The sequence below is a fragment of the Pomacea canaliculata genome, linkage group LG14 (assembly GCF_003073045.1).
Source record: "Pomacea canaliculata isolate SZHN2017 linkage group LG14, ASM307304v1, whole genome shotgun sequence".
Classification (NCBI taxonomy): Eukaryota; Metazoa; Mollusca; class Gastropoda; order Architaenioglossa; family Ampullariidae; genus Pomacea; species Pomacea canaliculata.
The window spans coordinates 4,225,162-4,237,335 of NC_037603.1; the positions used below are offsets into that span (position 1 = coordinate 4,225,162).

Consider the following 12,174-nt stretch of genomic DNA (forward strand, 5'->3'; position numbering starts at 1 on the left):
GTGACGAAGACGTCATACCCGACGTTACCTGACGTTTTGTGCAACATCAAACGGTAAACCAAGGAGCTGAGGTTTCCCAGTAGCGCCAGTGAGGCAAAGATGGCGACTCCTGCTCGGTAGACTCCGGATCGCAGCAGATCGTCACAAGAAGACACTTCATCGAAAGGAGCGTGACAGTTAAGCACGTTGAAACCAGGGGGCAGTATGGCCGGACAGCAAAGCTTGTAGTTGTCAGCAAATATTTCCTGTAGTTTAGTGAGATTGTAAAATATTTTTCTTGGAAAACTAGTCATAGGGCAACGTCTGAGGTCCAATAAACTTAAACTTCTTGCTGCTTCAAAGCCCTGTCCTATCACGTGATCTAAGTGGCTACCGGAGAGATTTAGTGTTGTTAGTGTCGAGAAGAAAATGTTACCGGAGTCTAATTTCGGAAGTAGGACGTCAGAAAGATCGAGAATTTTGAGAAACGATGTTTGTCTGGCGTCAACTAAAGACAAAACATTCAATGGATTAAAACTTAATTTAAGAGACTCTAGTCTTGTTAGACCAGTAAACAAATTGTTGCTAATGTGAGTTAATTGATTGTTGCTGAGGTCCAGAATGCGGAGGTTAGGCATTGTCACCTCATGCAACCTGGTTATATTACACCGAACTAGAATAAGATGAACGAGGTAGATATTACTTTTGAAGTCAATCAAGTTCATCGCTGTCCCACTGGCATTAACGTATCGAAGGTTAGGGTAGCTAGCAGCATGGAAGATACCAGAACAATCAAAAGCCCAGCCGTGACAGACACAGTTGTGTGGACATGTTTCATTGCACAATATTTCATCATCATGTAGAGGACAATGGTAGATCCCGTCACACACGTGACTCTCGTGAACACACACCTGAGAGGCGCGGCAGCGGTAGAAGCCTGGACACGTGTACCTGTCACATGCCGCCTCGTCTTCGTGACCAGGACAGTCGTTGACACCGTTACATCGGAGGTAGACAGGCAGACACACCTGCTGAAGGCTGACACACGTGAAGTGTGATTCCGGACAGAAAAGCATCTCTGATGAATTAAATTTAAGTTTGATATATGGTAAAAATGAAAACCTTCCGTTTAATTTTAAATCAATTTTCAGGGGGAGCTCGAGCTCAAGTGTGTTGTATGTTTTCAAGAGTTCTGTTTGACATTGGTGTTCATCTGCAGAATCATCGCAGTCTACTTGTCCGTTACAGCGCTCCCAATGTTCGACACACTGCACACACAATAGTTTTTTTTTATCTTTGTAGCAATGGGACAAATCTAGAAAGAGAAGAACTTTTGCATTATAATTTACTCGTTTGAATAATCATGTTTTCTTTAATTAGTTTAGACTCAAGACATCGACACATTGGGTCCTCGCAGTTGCTAAAGAGCTTGAAGTTGTCTACCTTCTGTAGTGTGATAAAAACATTATTCCTGTAAGAAGTCAACAGAGAAGCAACAAACCCTTCTGCCTGCACACCGAAAAGGAGACAAAGGGTGGCAGGGTGGAAAGTAGCAGAAGTCTTCGTCGCTCCCGTCTTTGCAGTCAGCACGATGATCACAGACTAGCGTGTAGGGGACACTCTGATGCACGCCGACACATTGAAATGGAGGCAATGGTGTCAGTGGTGGTGGACAGGAGTGTGTAGCGCCATCTGTACTGCCCCAGCATCTAGAGACCTCGTCACACGCCAGAAACACGTGTGTGAAGTGATGATCGGGACACTGTATGTAGCCTGACTGTTACACATATTGACCTTAAGTTGAGGCAGTAGCAATCTCATGAAACCAGTCAGAATAAATCTTTTAAATAGTATTTATACTGAAAAATGTAGACAATAATTACAAAAGAATAATATAATAAAGTGTAAAAGTAGTAGTAAGTACATTGTCGTAGAAAGAGTTGAAATATTTAGTACCATGTATTGAACTGTTAGGTGAAGGTATTAGAAGTTTTATCTGCTTCAATAATATACTATTATATTGTAAAGAGATCTTTCTTTGAAAGATTGTATATTAATTTTAACAAAAGACTAACGAGATTCACAAAAAAAAAATAAATAAATAAAAACTTAACGTTACCTTGATGAAATTAGAAGTGGATGTTGTTCTGATCTCTGGTAGTTTTTTGTTTTTATACGGACTTGAAGTTCCCGGATTCTCGCACAAAAGACAAGAAGCAGAAAAGGCTTGTTGACACTTTATAATCAAAAGCGGACTTATTCCACTTGTTTCAGGAAAATTCCACAAAAACGTGCAAAGATCAGTATTGGGAGGAGAGAACGCCAGTGTATACAGGCTGATTAAATGGGCGACCGTGCTATCTGTCCACATCCAGCTGTTTCTATACCTGCGAATGATAATTAATATGCGAATAAGAAATCCGAGAAATATTCAACTACTGTAGAAGCTATTGACCATTTTATCAGTTTGTCGTTTGTAGTTAAGTACTTACATCGCGGATATTGTCGGAGGAGTTGACCTGGCGCCGATAAAGAAACGATAGCATATCTCAGTTCTCTTGAAAAGGTCTGTCACAGATTCCCACACCTGTGTGGTGCTTAGACTTGGCAACTGTCCTCCTCGCTTCTGACACTGTTCATGTGCACTGATCCAAGACATTTCTTGCTTATCTAAAAATGAAAGTGAAAAGCAGCGGCCGTCGGCCTGGAATGTTCCCGGGCTGCACGTGCCGTCACCTGACCAGCATCCAGCTTCATCTTCGCCGCCCACACAGTTAGACACAAAGTTACACGGGAAGTGATGCTGCATGTCCTCCCATCGCACGGCCGAGCAGTTCCACCTGCCTTCAGACAGCTGAACAGGTAGTGCCGACACGTGGTGGAACGAGAACAGTATTCTGAAGAAGGGCTGATCATATGGGGCGAAACTTTTGTACTGGACATGTACACCTCCGTTGTAAATAACTGGTTCAGTGTATGAATACTTGCCTAGACTACATAGGTTTTTTTCCGTGAAGTTTGAATCCGATTGGTAGATTGTCAAAAATTGGAAGCAATTAAATAGCTCGTGTTTGTTAGTCTCATAAATATTTAAGTTTATAACAGTAGCGTGGTCTTCAGGTGCCATCAGGTAAGTCCAGGTGTTTATGAAGGGAAGGTGTTTTCTATTTTCGCTCGGTTGTGATGTGTCGATATAGCCTGTTAATAACAGAAACATTTCAAAGCTTGATCCTCCATTGATTATCGCTCGAAGTAAATAAATATTCAGATGACATTAGCTTAGCTACTAGTACTCTTTTTGCGAATAAATCGCACTTGACCCTAGTAATTTACCCCACGTTTTCTAAATAACACTCTTATGTGTGAATAAGTGAGAATCTTATAAGAACTGTACGCTAAACAGTTTGAAAAGCGAGCATAGACTTGATGAATGAGCAAAGTAAATTATTTAAATGCAGAAGCAGATTTTTATGGTGTCTTATTCACGAGCCTCTAGTGTTTCAGGGATTTGCGAAAACAAGAAAACCGAGGACCACGTGGATGAAGAAAAGGAAGGATCGCTGTAGTTGAAGTGAAGATGTTTTAAATTAAACATGAAGTGCACTATCTAATACACCGTTTTTAACAGTTGACTTTAAATGTCCTTATATCATTTAATCACTCTATTTCCTGTTGTGAAGGTAACACTTCACTGCAGCTCTTCACCAATAATGAGAAAGGAAACCATAAGAGTTAGGTAAACAGAAATATCAAAAATATTGCCCAGCATTGTGCATTTGATGCGAAGAGGATGGTCTGTAATTAAATGTAAATAACAAAAATGACTATAGATTTTAGAAAAGTAAAAGATTATTAACTTTATTGTTAATTATAATGTTAACAATTAGCGTTTTGTTACTCATGCCCAGCAAAGTTTTTACCTCTCGCGCAAACATTATCTCCTCATGTAGCTGGCACCTGCTTTCTTTTTATTAATTGTGTAACTTGGCACAATTCTAAAGCTATAGCTACCAGCTCAGATTGCTAACGTTAATCAATATATTACATATAATAAATATAATCTTTTGGCATGTAAGACTACACGCTACAAAAATGTCAAATTTAGAAAAATACCTGTAGTTGAGGAGAGGAAGGTAGTGGTGAGTTGTGTCGGAGTTCCTTGTGGGACTGCCGTGAAGTTCACGTTTAGATGAAAACCGTAATTCATGTTACTTACCATCAGCTGAAGCCTCACAATATTGGAGTAAGTGAAAAATTCAGTGGGGAGGACTTCGACATTATCATCAAATATAACCACGTTGTCATCATCAGTTAGAATGACTGTTCGTTCACCTGAGGTTAATTCTGTTGACGTCCACACGTGAGCCACCATTCCTTGGGGAACTTGCAGCTCGATGGTGCAGGAGAAGACGACCGAGTATGTCTGTGAGTTGTCGGTCTGTGTGAGAGAAATGAGGATGCTCCCTTCGCTCCCCTTCACTGGATAAATGTGCGAGTGGTTGGCACATTCTTGAAGCTGTAAGTGCAATGAGAGTGAAGGTAACTTGTAGTCAGGTCGTCAAACGTATTGACACTCGCCAGTGGCTCGGTGGCGGAGCTGGTGTTGCTCACACCATGTACGTGTGTCACCACGTTGTCAGACTTGTCATATTCACCTGTTTCTACAGACACGTAACGGTCAGTGTGCTTGAAATCAAACAGACTGGTAGATTCTCGTGAAAAGGGCAGCACATTTTCGGTAATATGTTTTTCCTCCCACTTGTTGCTATAACTGGTCGTGGTTCTTGATGTGACATTTTTTTGAAGTAGGCAAAAAAGTAAAAAAAGTATCGGAAACAATTTATTCTGGTCATGCTGGCGCATCTGCAAAACTAAATATTATTGATAAGAAAGTTTTCTCATCATCGTCGTCGTCATCAGCAAGAACATTATCTTTAGCAGCAGCTGCAGCGGCATAATCATTAAAAAGAAACTGAACACAAATTCCTGATTTGACAAAAGGATTTTTATACTCACACCAAAGTCTTTTTTTTTAAATTACAGCCAAACTTTTTGTGTGGGAGCAGTCACTAAAGACGAGAGTTGTAGAAAATGCTTCCTACTAGAAAAAGAAATAAAAGAAAGAAGTTAAAAAAGCAATAAAAAACAGTAACAACAAAAGTAAAAAAATAATTGGACCAATGCAGGTGTATTCACGGACTGAGCTCTCTGCTATTAAAGTTATTCTAATCACATTATATTAGTTACACCTTAAAGGCTAAACCAACGGCCTCAGGCAGGTAGGAAAGCAGCAGGGGGCGGAGTTATCAAGTGAGAGTAGGTTGTTTTACCAGGGTAAAGTAAAAACTTAAAGTGCATCCAAATTATATACCAGTTTCGAATCCCACCACCACAATTTCATGATTGTTGACCCCAGGGTATCTTTGCCACTGAATGGTAACCATGGCTGCAGTAGTGAAACATCTGATGAGTCTCAACATTGCTATATGACTTGGGAAACAAGACATCTATCCTTGGGTTTTCCACCTTGTCCCAGGGCAGCGACCTACACTCGCTTTATAACTACTTTTAAAAGCTTCTAGAGATTTCTGACAGATTTCAATAGTAGCTATATACAAAAGTTAGGTATGAGCTTTGAAGTATTAATAAAAACTGTAAAAAATTATTCATTGAATCAAGAATTTCAATTTGCTCAGCCTTGTGTTACACGCTTTCCACAACACACCTGTGACATCACGTGACCTGTCGTGACTTTAGTTCCGTATTTTTCCTTCCTTGTTAAACAACCATTCTGTTAGCAGGATGTACGGATGCCTGTAGTTTGTAGACAGGTTAGCAGCTGACTATGAAGTAAGTTTAAGAAGAGGTCTTGATTCTGTTCGCACTACATTGCAGTCGTCGTCATCATCTCGTCAGCTCGTCATGATATCATTTGAGTTTAGCATAACCTACAGTAATGATGATATTTTCTTACGATTCTCTTTGATTAACTGACTTTATCAAACGAAATTGATTTTACAAAGGATTTTTAACGCTGCATCTACTAAATAATAGTAGTTTTGAGATTTATCTGAGCTATACAATACTACAGAACAGTGTAGTCGCTGAGCACACCTGACGACTCACGGTGAGGCAAAGCATGGCAGTGACTCAGCTGTGTGTCGATACTCCACTTTATAAAGCTTCGTCCTCTCAACTTTTTGTCTTTTATTTTCTGTCTTCAGCTTTGTAAGACCGCCATTAATCAGTGGGTGGCAGATACACGCATCTCACTGTCGGGACAATCAAAGTCGAATAACATTTTGAACCTCGCGGAAAAAAAACGATTTTCGGGATTTAAATTGTTTTGTTTTATTTTTCTTTTCTGGTAAATTTAGTTTTGTTACTTTAAAATGTTTTTATGTAAAGTCAGCTGAGATTTCTTTGGAGAGAGACTTTTTATCCAAATGTCTTGTGTTTCGCTAGAGCCACCTAGTGTTTAGTATTTCTCTGGTAAAACAGAAAATGTTTTACTTCGAGTCAAAGCTAAAGAGATTTTGAAAAGGATTTTAAAGTAAAAAAAAAAACTATTTTTAGAATTGTTCTCGTTAAATTATTTCTACTTTTTTCTATTTTTCTGTTTGCTCCATATTTTATTTTTTCTTTCATTGTGTGTGTGCGCGGGCGCTGAATAATTTCAGCAAACAACAAAACATTTTTCTCAGGTATTTTAGGGAACAAGAAACTAAAGTATTTCCTGGCAATCAAACCTTAAACTGCACTTTATAAAAAGAAAATAGAAAAAATTAACCATATATTTAGTTTCCTTTATCGCATGGTATTTCGCTGTTTTATTGTTTCTCACTTTACTTTTTATGCACTTACAGGAGCCCGAAGACCATTTACTTAGGATGGCCTAAAAGTACTTATCACCTATTAAGTCGTTGCAGTCGGGCGCCGTGTTGTGTTTTCAACTGATGTCTGTGAGTTGCCTCTGTCTTGAAAGATGAATTAGTTTTCGGTACAGGAATGCTAAACACTTTGGCATCATGAGTTTTAGAATATTGCACTGAGAAAAGCATAGTGTTGACTGGCTCAGCAAACTGAAACAATGGCATGACAAATAATGATATTACAAACAGTGTCACGTGGTGGCAATCGCCCAAGTATGGTCTAGGAGACTTTTTGACAAGCTTGAGGTCCTAAGGCAAGGAAAGGGGGGTAGGTGTTAGTGTAGAGGTGCTAGAAGTGGGAGACAGCCCTAAGTGGCTACAGCAGCAAAGCGCAACCAGCTACCAGGTAGAGGTGTCAATAAAGTCACAGTGGAGAGTCACCCTTCGGGGGCTCACACACCTGTCCGCCAGGTTGTTGGGGAGTGGGGGTTAGTCACCTACAGGCGGGGAGGAGCATCAGTAGGGTGGTCGTTCTCTTGTCGATGTTGGCCACTTGATTGGTTGGTGAGTGAGTGACCAATAACATCCCTCGGTGTACGTCATGTGCGAATGCGCAAAATAAATAAACGGAAAAGGAAAACCATTACTGGATGGAGCAAATGGTCAGCACTTAAAGCGACCTCAGCATCTCTAAGGACTGCTTGTACCACAAGACCGACTTTATTGACACCGGTTGGTCTTTTCGAGTTATGTCGACCCGAAATAAGGTGAAAATCCAGGTTCATGATCAGCTTTCATACTGGAGAGATCACCGCAGATCAGTGGTCCTGACTGGAGCCTGAACCTTGCATGTCACGTGACAGGGGATTGGCTGGACACTGTCCGTTCCGTTCCGCAACAACTTTAAATTACAGGATGCTTTGCTCTTGTTCTTCAAAGAAAGACTCTATTTTTATATATGACGTCTTTTTCTGCTTCAAGTGACGTGCAACAAATGACGCACACAAGACGTCAGACATGACGCCATTGGTACAGGACACAATACGAGATGCGTCAGAACACGCTGCACTATTCATAATCGCGTCATTCATTAAATTACTTGAGAAGTGTATTGATTAAATATTCTTCTTATTGTTTTTTAAAAACTTGCTGTATATGAAAAGGCCTAGATCAACATCAGTGCTTTCAGTTCACACACCCCTTCGTCAACACAGAGATGATTTAAGATGTTTCTCATGCTTTAAACCAGTATTAGAGGTTTTAAATCAAAAAAACAAAATATATACATTATTGTATTGATGTTCCATTGTTTCTTTGATTTGTTGTTGTGCTTTGGTATATCAGCTCATACAATTTTATGTTTCACTATTACCAGTGACATGCATTCAGCTCACACATCTCTCTAGCTGATTTGTTTTTTTGTGGGATTTTTTAAGTATTTATCAGCTCATACATTTTTATATTTAAAACAACAAATTCTTTACTTTAAAAAGATGAGATTCCCCGGACATAAGAGGACTTTATACAGATGGGTTAAAATATGAAGAACTAGTGTTTGTAAAGTAAATATAAATTTTTTCTCTGGCACCTGAAGAATGGTACATAATCTGAAATATTGTCCTTGTGAATAATTGTCATTAGTGTTCAATTATGGCAAACAGGAAGGGAAAACCCAATGATTAAGAAAAGTGTAATAGTATTAAGATAAATCTAGATTTATTTTATATTATTTACATTTACTTTAAAACATGTGTGTTTATGGATTAGGTAAACAGTTCAAAATTGTCACATATTTCTCTTCAAAAGGTGCGCGAGCCCCCTGTCATGCCAGTTCGTATCGCCTACACCAACCGCATGGACATGAAGAAGGATTTGACTCGTCTGCCTCCTGAAATGGTTAGGTTGAAAATATTTCTGAAAGAATTGGGTGAAAAGACTCACTGCACTGCTGTCACCGAAACTGATCTGCAACCATTACCTGAAATTAAAATCACTGATAAGAAGTATTTCCGTCACATTACATGTCTATGTTCCTTTTTGGTGTAAGAACAACTACTGTTTACTGTTGGTGAGTACTGCAGAAGCAACATGCAAAGATTGTTTATTGGTCAAGAAGAAACTCTATGAAAAAAAATCAGACTGGAAGAACGCTTTGGAAGGCATCGAAGCATTGGGCATAGAGATGATAATCTCACTCTACATCAGTTCAGGAGATTAACATTCGGCTCTAGAGGACCTTGGAATTGACAATTCAACCATGCCCCAATCAACAAAATGAAAATGTACAGCCAATAATTACAATAAGTCCTTTAGAAAAAACAGAGAACAAATTGAGCAGATGTCAATATAACTTTTATTATTTCACAAGTCACGTGTCTTAACAGCTCTGTTAAAAATTTTTTAAATTCAAGTTTTCTTTGTTCATTACATGGTATCTTTTGTAAAGAATGTAAGGAGTCGTGGATGCCATATTGTGCAAGAAATATGAAACCATAAATTGCCAAATTCACATTTTTCCAGCTTTGAAGGTATTTAGCAAACGTTTCCCAATTCCTGTAATTTTGGTTGGCTACTACATTTCTCCATATAATTATTAATATTGTTATATTTATTATGACTGTATTCGTAACATGCCATTATCTGGCTTATAAGGATATTGCACTCTATAAATACACTTCGTTATTATTAAATTGTCAAATGAAAAATGACTAACATTATCAATTCCAATGGGCAATTATTTGCAAAGTGTGCTCAGTTATGGGGACCAAACAACCCCAACAAGTGCTGCCTAAAAGCTAAGGCAAGAGATGCATTGTAACAAAACAAAAATCCAACCAACTTTCCTCTTGTCTTATTAAGGATAAGATCTTACAATTATTCTTATGGTACAATTACAGCATCACACACCCACACACTTGAAAAGTCAACTGTGGTGAATCAGCTCCACATCAAAGGGTACAAACTTTTTCATGTTCCTATTATTTCTGCATACAGGTATAGCATAGCACTTGAACTCTGTAAAACATTCTTCTGCTAGAACATGTTTTAGTGAGGTTGTACTGTATTGAACACAGAACTAAAATCAGCAAAAAACAGTCCTGCATATGTTTTTGACTTTCCTGATGTTTATACAAAATATTCAATTTAAAGTGTTTTAATCCTTGAATCACAGTTTAGTTAAGTCCTTGTTACTCCTGGAGGAACATAGGGCCACAACACCGATTATATATATACTTATTTTCTTGTTACTTTTATAAATAGATCTTACTTTCTGTCTACAACAGCTAATGAATTTTGAACCTACTTGCTGATATAAATCTAGAGCAATTTTGTTCTTCCCAATACTCTTTTACTGTAAAGGTTCTCCAATGTCAGAGCAATTAATTATCTTAAGCATTGGTGGCATCTTGTAAACTTTTCCTGAGGCACTTTGTTGACTTGGACGCATGTTGATGTTGGCGGTGATTCTCCATGAACCTATGACACTCATGGTGAATTCTTATTTTAAAATGTAGATGAGGAACCATGCAAAACACCCTTTGTTTAGCAGTCTCACTAATATCAGATTTGTAAGTAATAGTGTAAAAATTATGTAACAGCTCTTCATCATCAGCACAGGCTATTGCAAAATCCATACTTCTTCAATGTGAGGGATACTTCTGCAGATTTGTAAAAACTTATATTCTAGAGAATAAAACAATTCCTCAGCCTTTTCATTTAAATAAATTAGTCCTCCCCTGTTTAAAGTGGCTGTCAGCATGCTTGTATCATGTTTGGTGCATAGGGCACCCAAACATTGTTGTTATTCCCCTTTGCACAATCTTTTTATTTTCTTTATAATGCTTCCTCCTATATGAGACATGATGTCTTTCACTTTATCATCGAATGTTGATGGCTGGCATGCCTGAGTAATGCTCTGCGTTCACTGGATAATAGAGCAACTAACTTTTCAAACGTTTTCCAGGCAAAGCCATGCAGCAGTAGATACAGATTTTGTGAAATCCACCACAGAGCTCATATTCTTTATGTAGGCAGCATAATATAAACTCCATGCCTTTTCCCTTGAAGTGCCAACAAACATCTTGCCCGGCACAAGGCAGTCATCCAGAAACTGGACTTTTCCAGAATTTCATCCTCTGAAAGTATATATTATATGAAAGAGACAAATGTAATGAAATCATTCAATGCTAAGATAACCTGTAATAATGCTAGTGTAGTGAATCCCATAACATACTCAGACCATACAGAAGGATGACTCTTGTGTGTTAGTGCTATTTTTTATTCTTACATTTGTTACCAGCTTGTATAATTTGTATATATAGAGTGAAGTGACTTATGATGTTATGGATGTGTGTATAATTGTCGATATATATATATATGTCAGAATCCATGTTTGCTACTGACTGTAACCTTGATTAAAAAATGCTCTGTCCTCTGGTGTCAAGCACTTGTCATTTGCCAAGGACTGGCAAACATCACTGATGATTTGTAAATTTGTCTGGAATGTGATAACTCGTTGAATATTTTAGTGATTTGCTCATGAATTACTTTCTGATCAAGCATATATTATCTATCAATCAAACACCTTTATTGAATGGAAAGCACGTTACTTCTAACAAGGTGACAACTAAAATATTATCTTTTATTCAATTTATTTCTTATGATATATATATATATAATATTTTACCATGTAATTAATAATTATATTTTCCCATGCTTAAAGTCATAAACTCACATTTTCAATTTGTGATCACTGATGTTCAAAATATACATACATAAATTTGTTATCTAAAATTATTTGTTAAACATGACTGACTGCAGGACTGGAGTACAATGTCTATGTGCTTAAAAGTTAATCCTGGGCTGTGTCCAATGACAAAATATTGCACGCATTATTAACTCAAAAGTACGATATCACGAACTAATATCCTATACACGGTTTTGATTATCTTTACCTTGACTGTCACTGCCGATTTGTAACAGTACTACCACTATCTTGCATATGTAGCAAGCAATCATCATCCTGAAAGCACAACGAAATACCGGATTTAATATAAAAGCGAGAGACCCAGGTGAAGCATAGAAGTTTAAACGCGATTCATATTATTTATTATTTCATACGAACGATTTCTGACTAGTGAAACAAATACTTTTGTGTTCTAAATAGATACAAGTTTGGTTTAAAGTGCAAACAAGCAATGCACTTATGGTAATTATATTGTTGATATCAAACGTCTCATTAAATTCCATTTTCGCGCTGCTCTTCCGGAAGTACGATTTTACTCTGGGTCGCCGAGACTGACCGCGGATCACTTCGCAAGAG

General features: G+C 38.0%; 1 protein-coding gene across 1 annotated transcript in view; it reads right to left on the bottom strand.

The window, feature by feature from the left end:
- Nucleotides 1-699: 699 nt before the first annotated feature.
- LOC112555189 overlaps nucleotides 700-12,174 on the bottom strand; it is a 320,962-nt gene continuing 309,487 nt past the window's right edge. Inside the window, exon 5 of the transcript XR_003097418.1 lies at nucleotides 700-1,247. The gene's annotated coding sequence lies outside the window, so the exon portion shown is untranslated. The remainder of the gene's footprint in view (nucleotides 1,248-12,174) is intronic.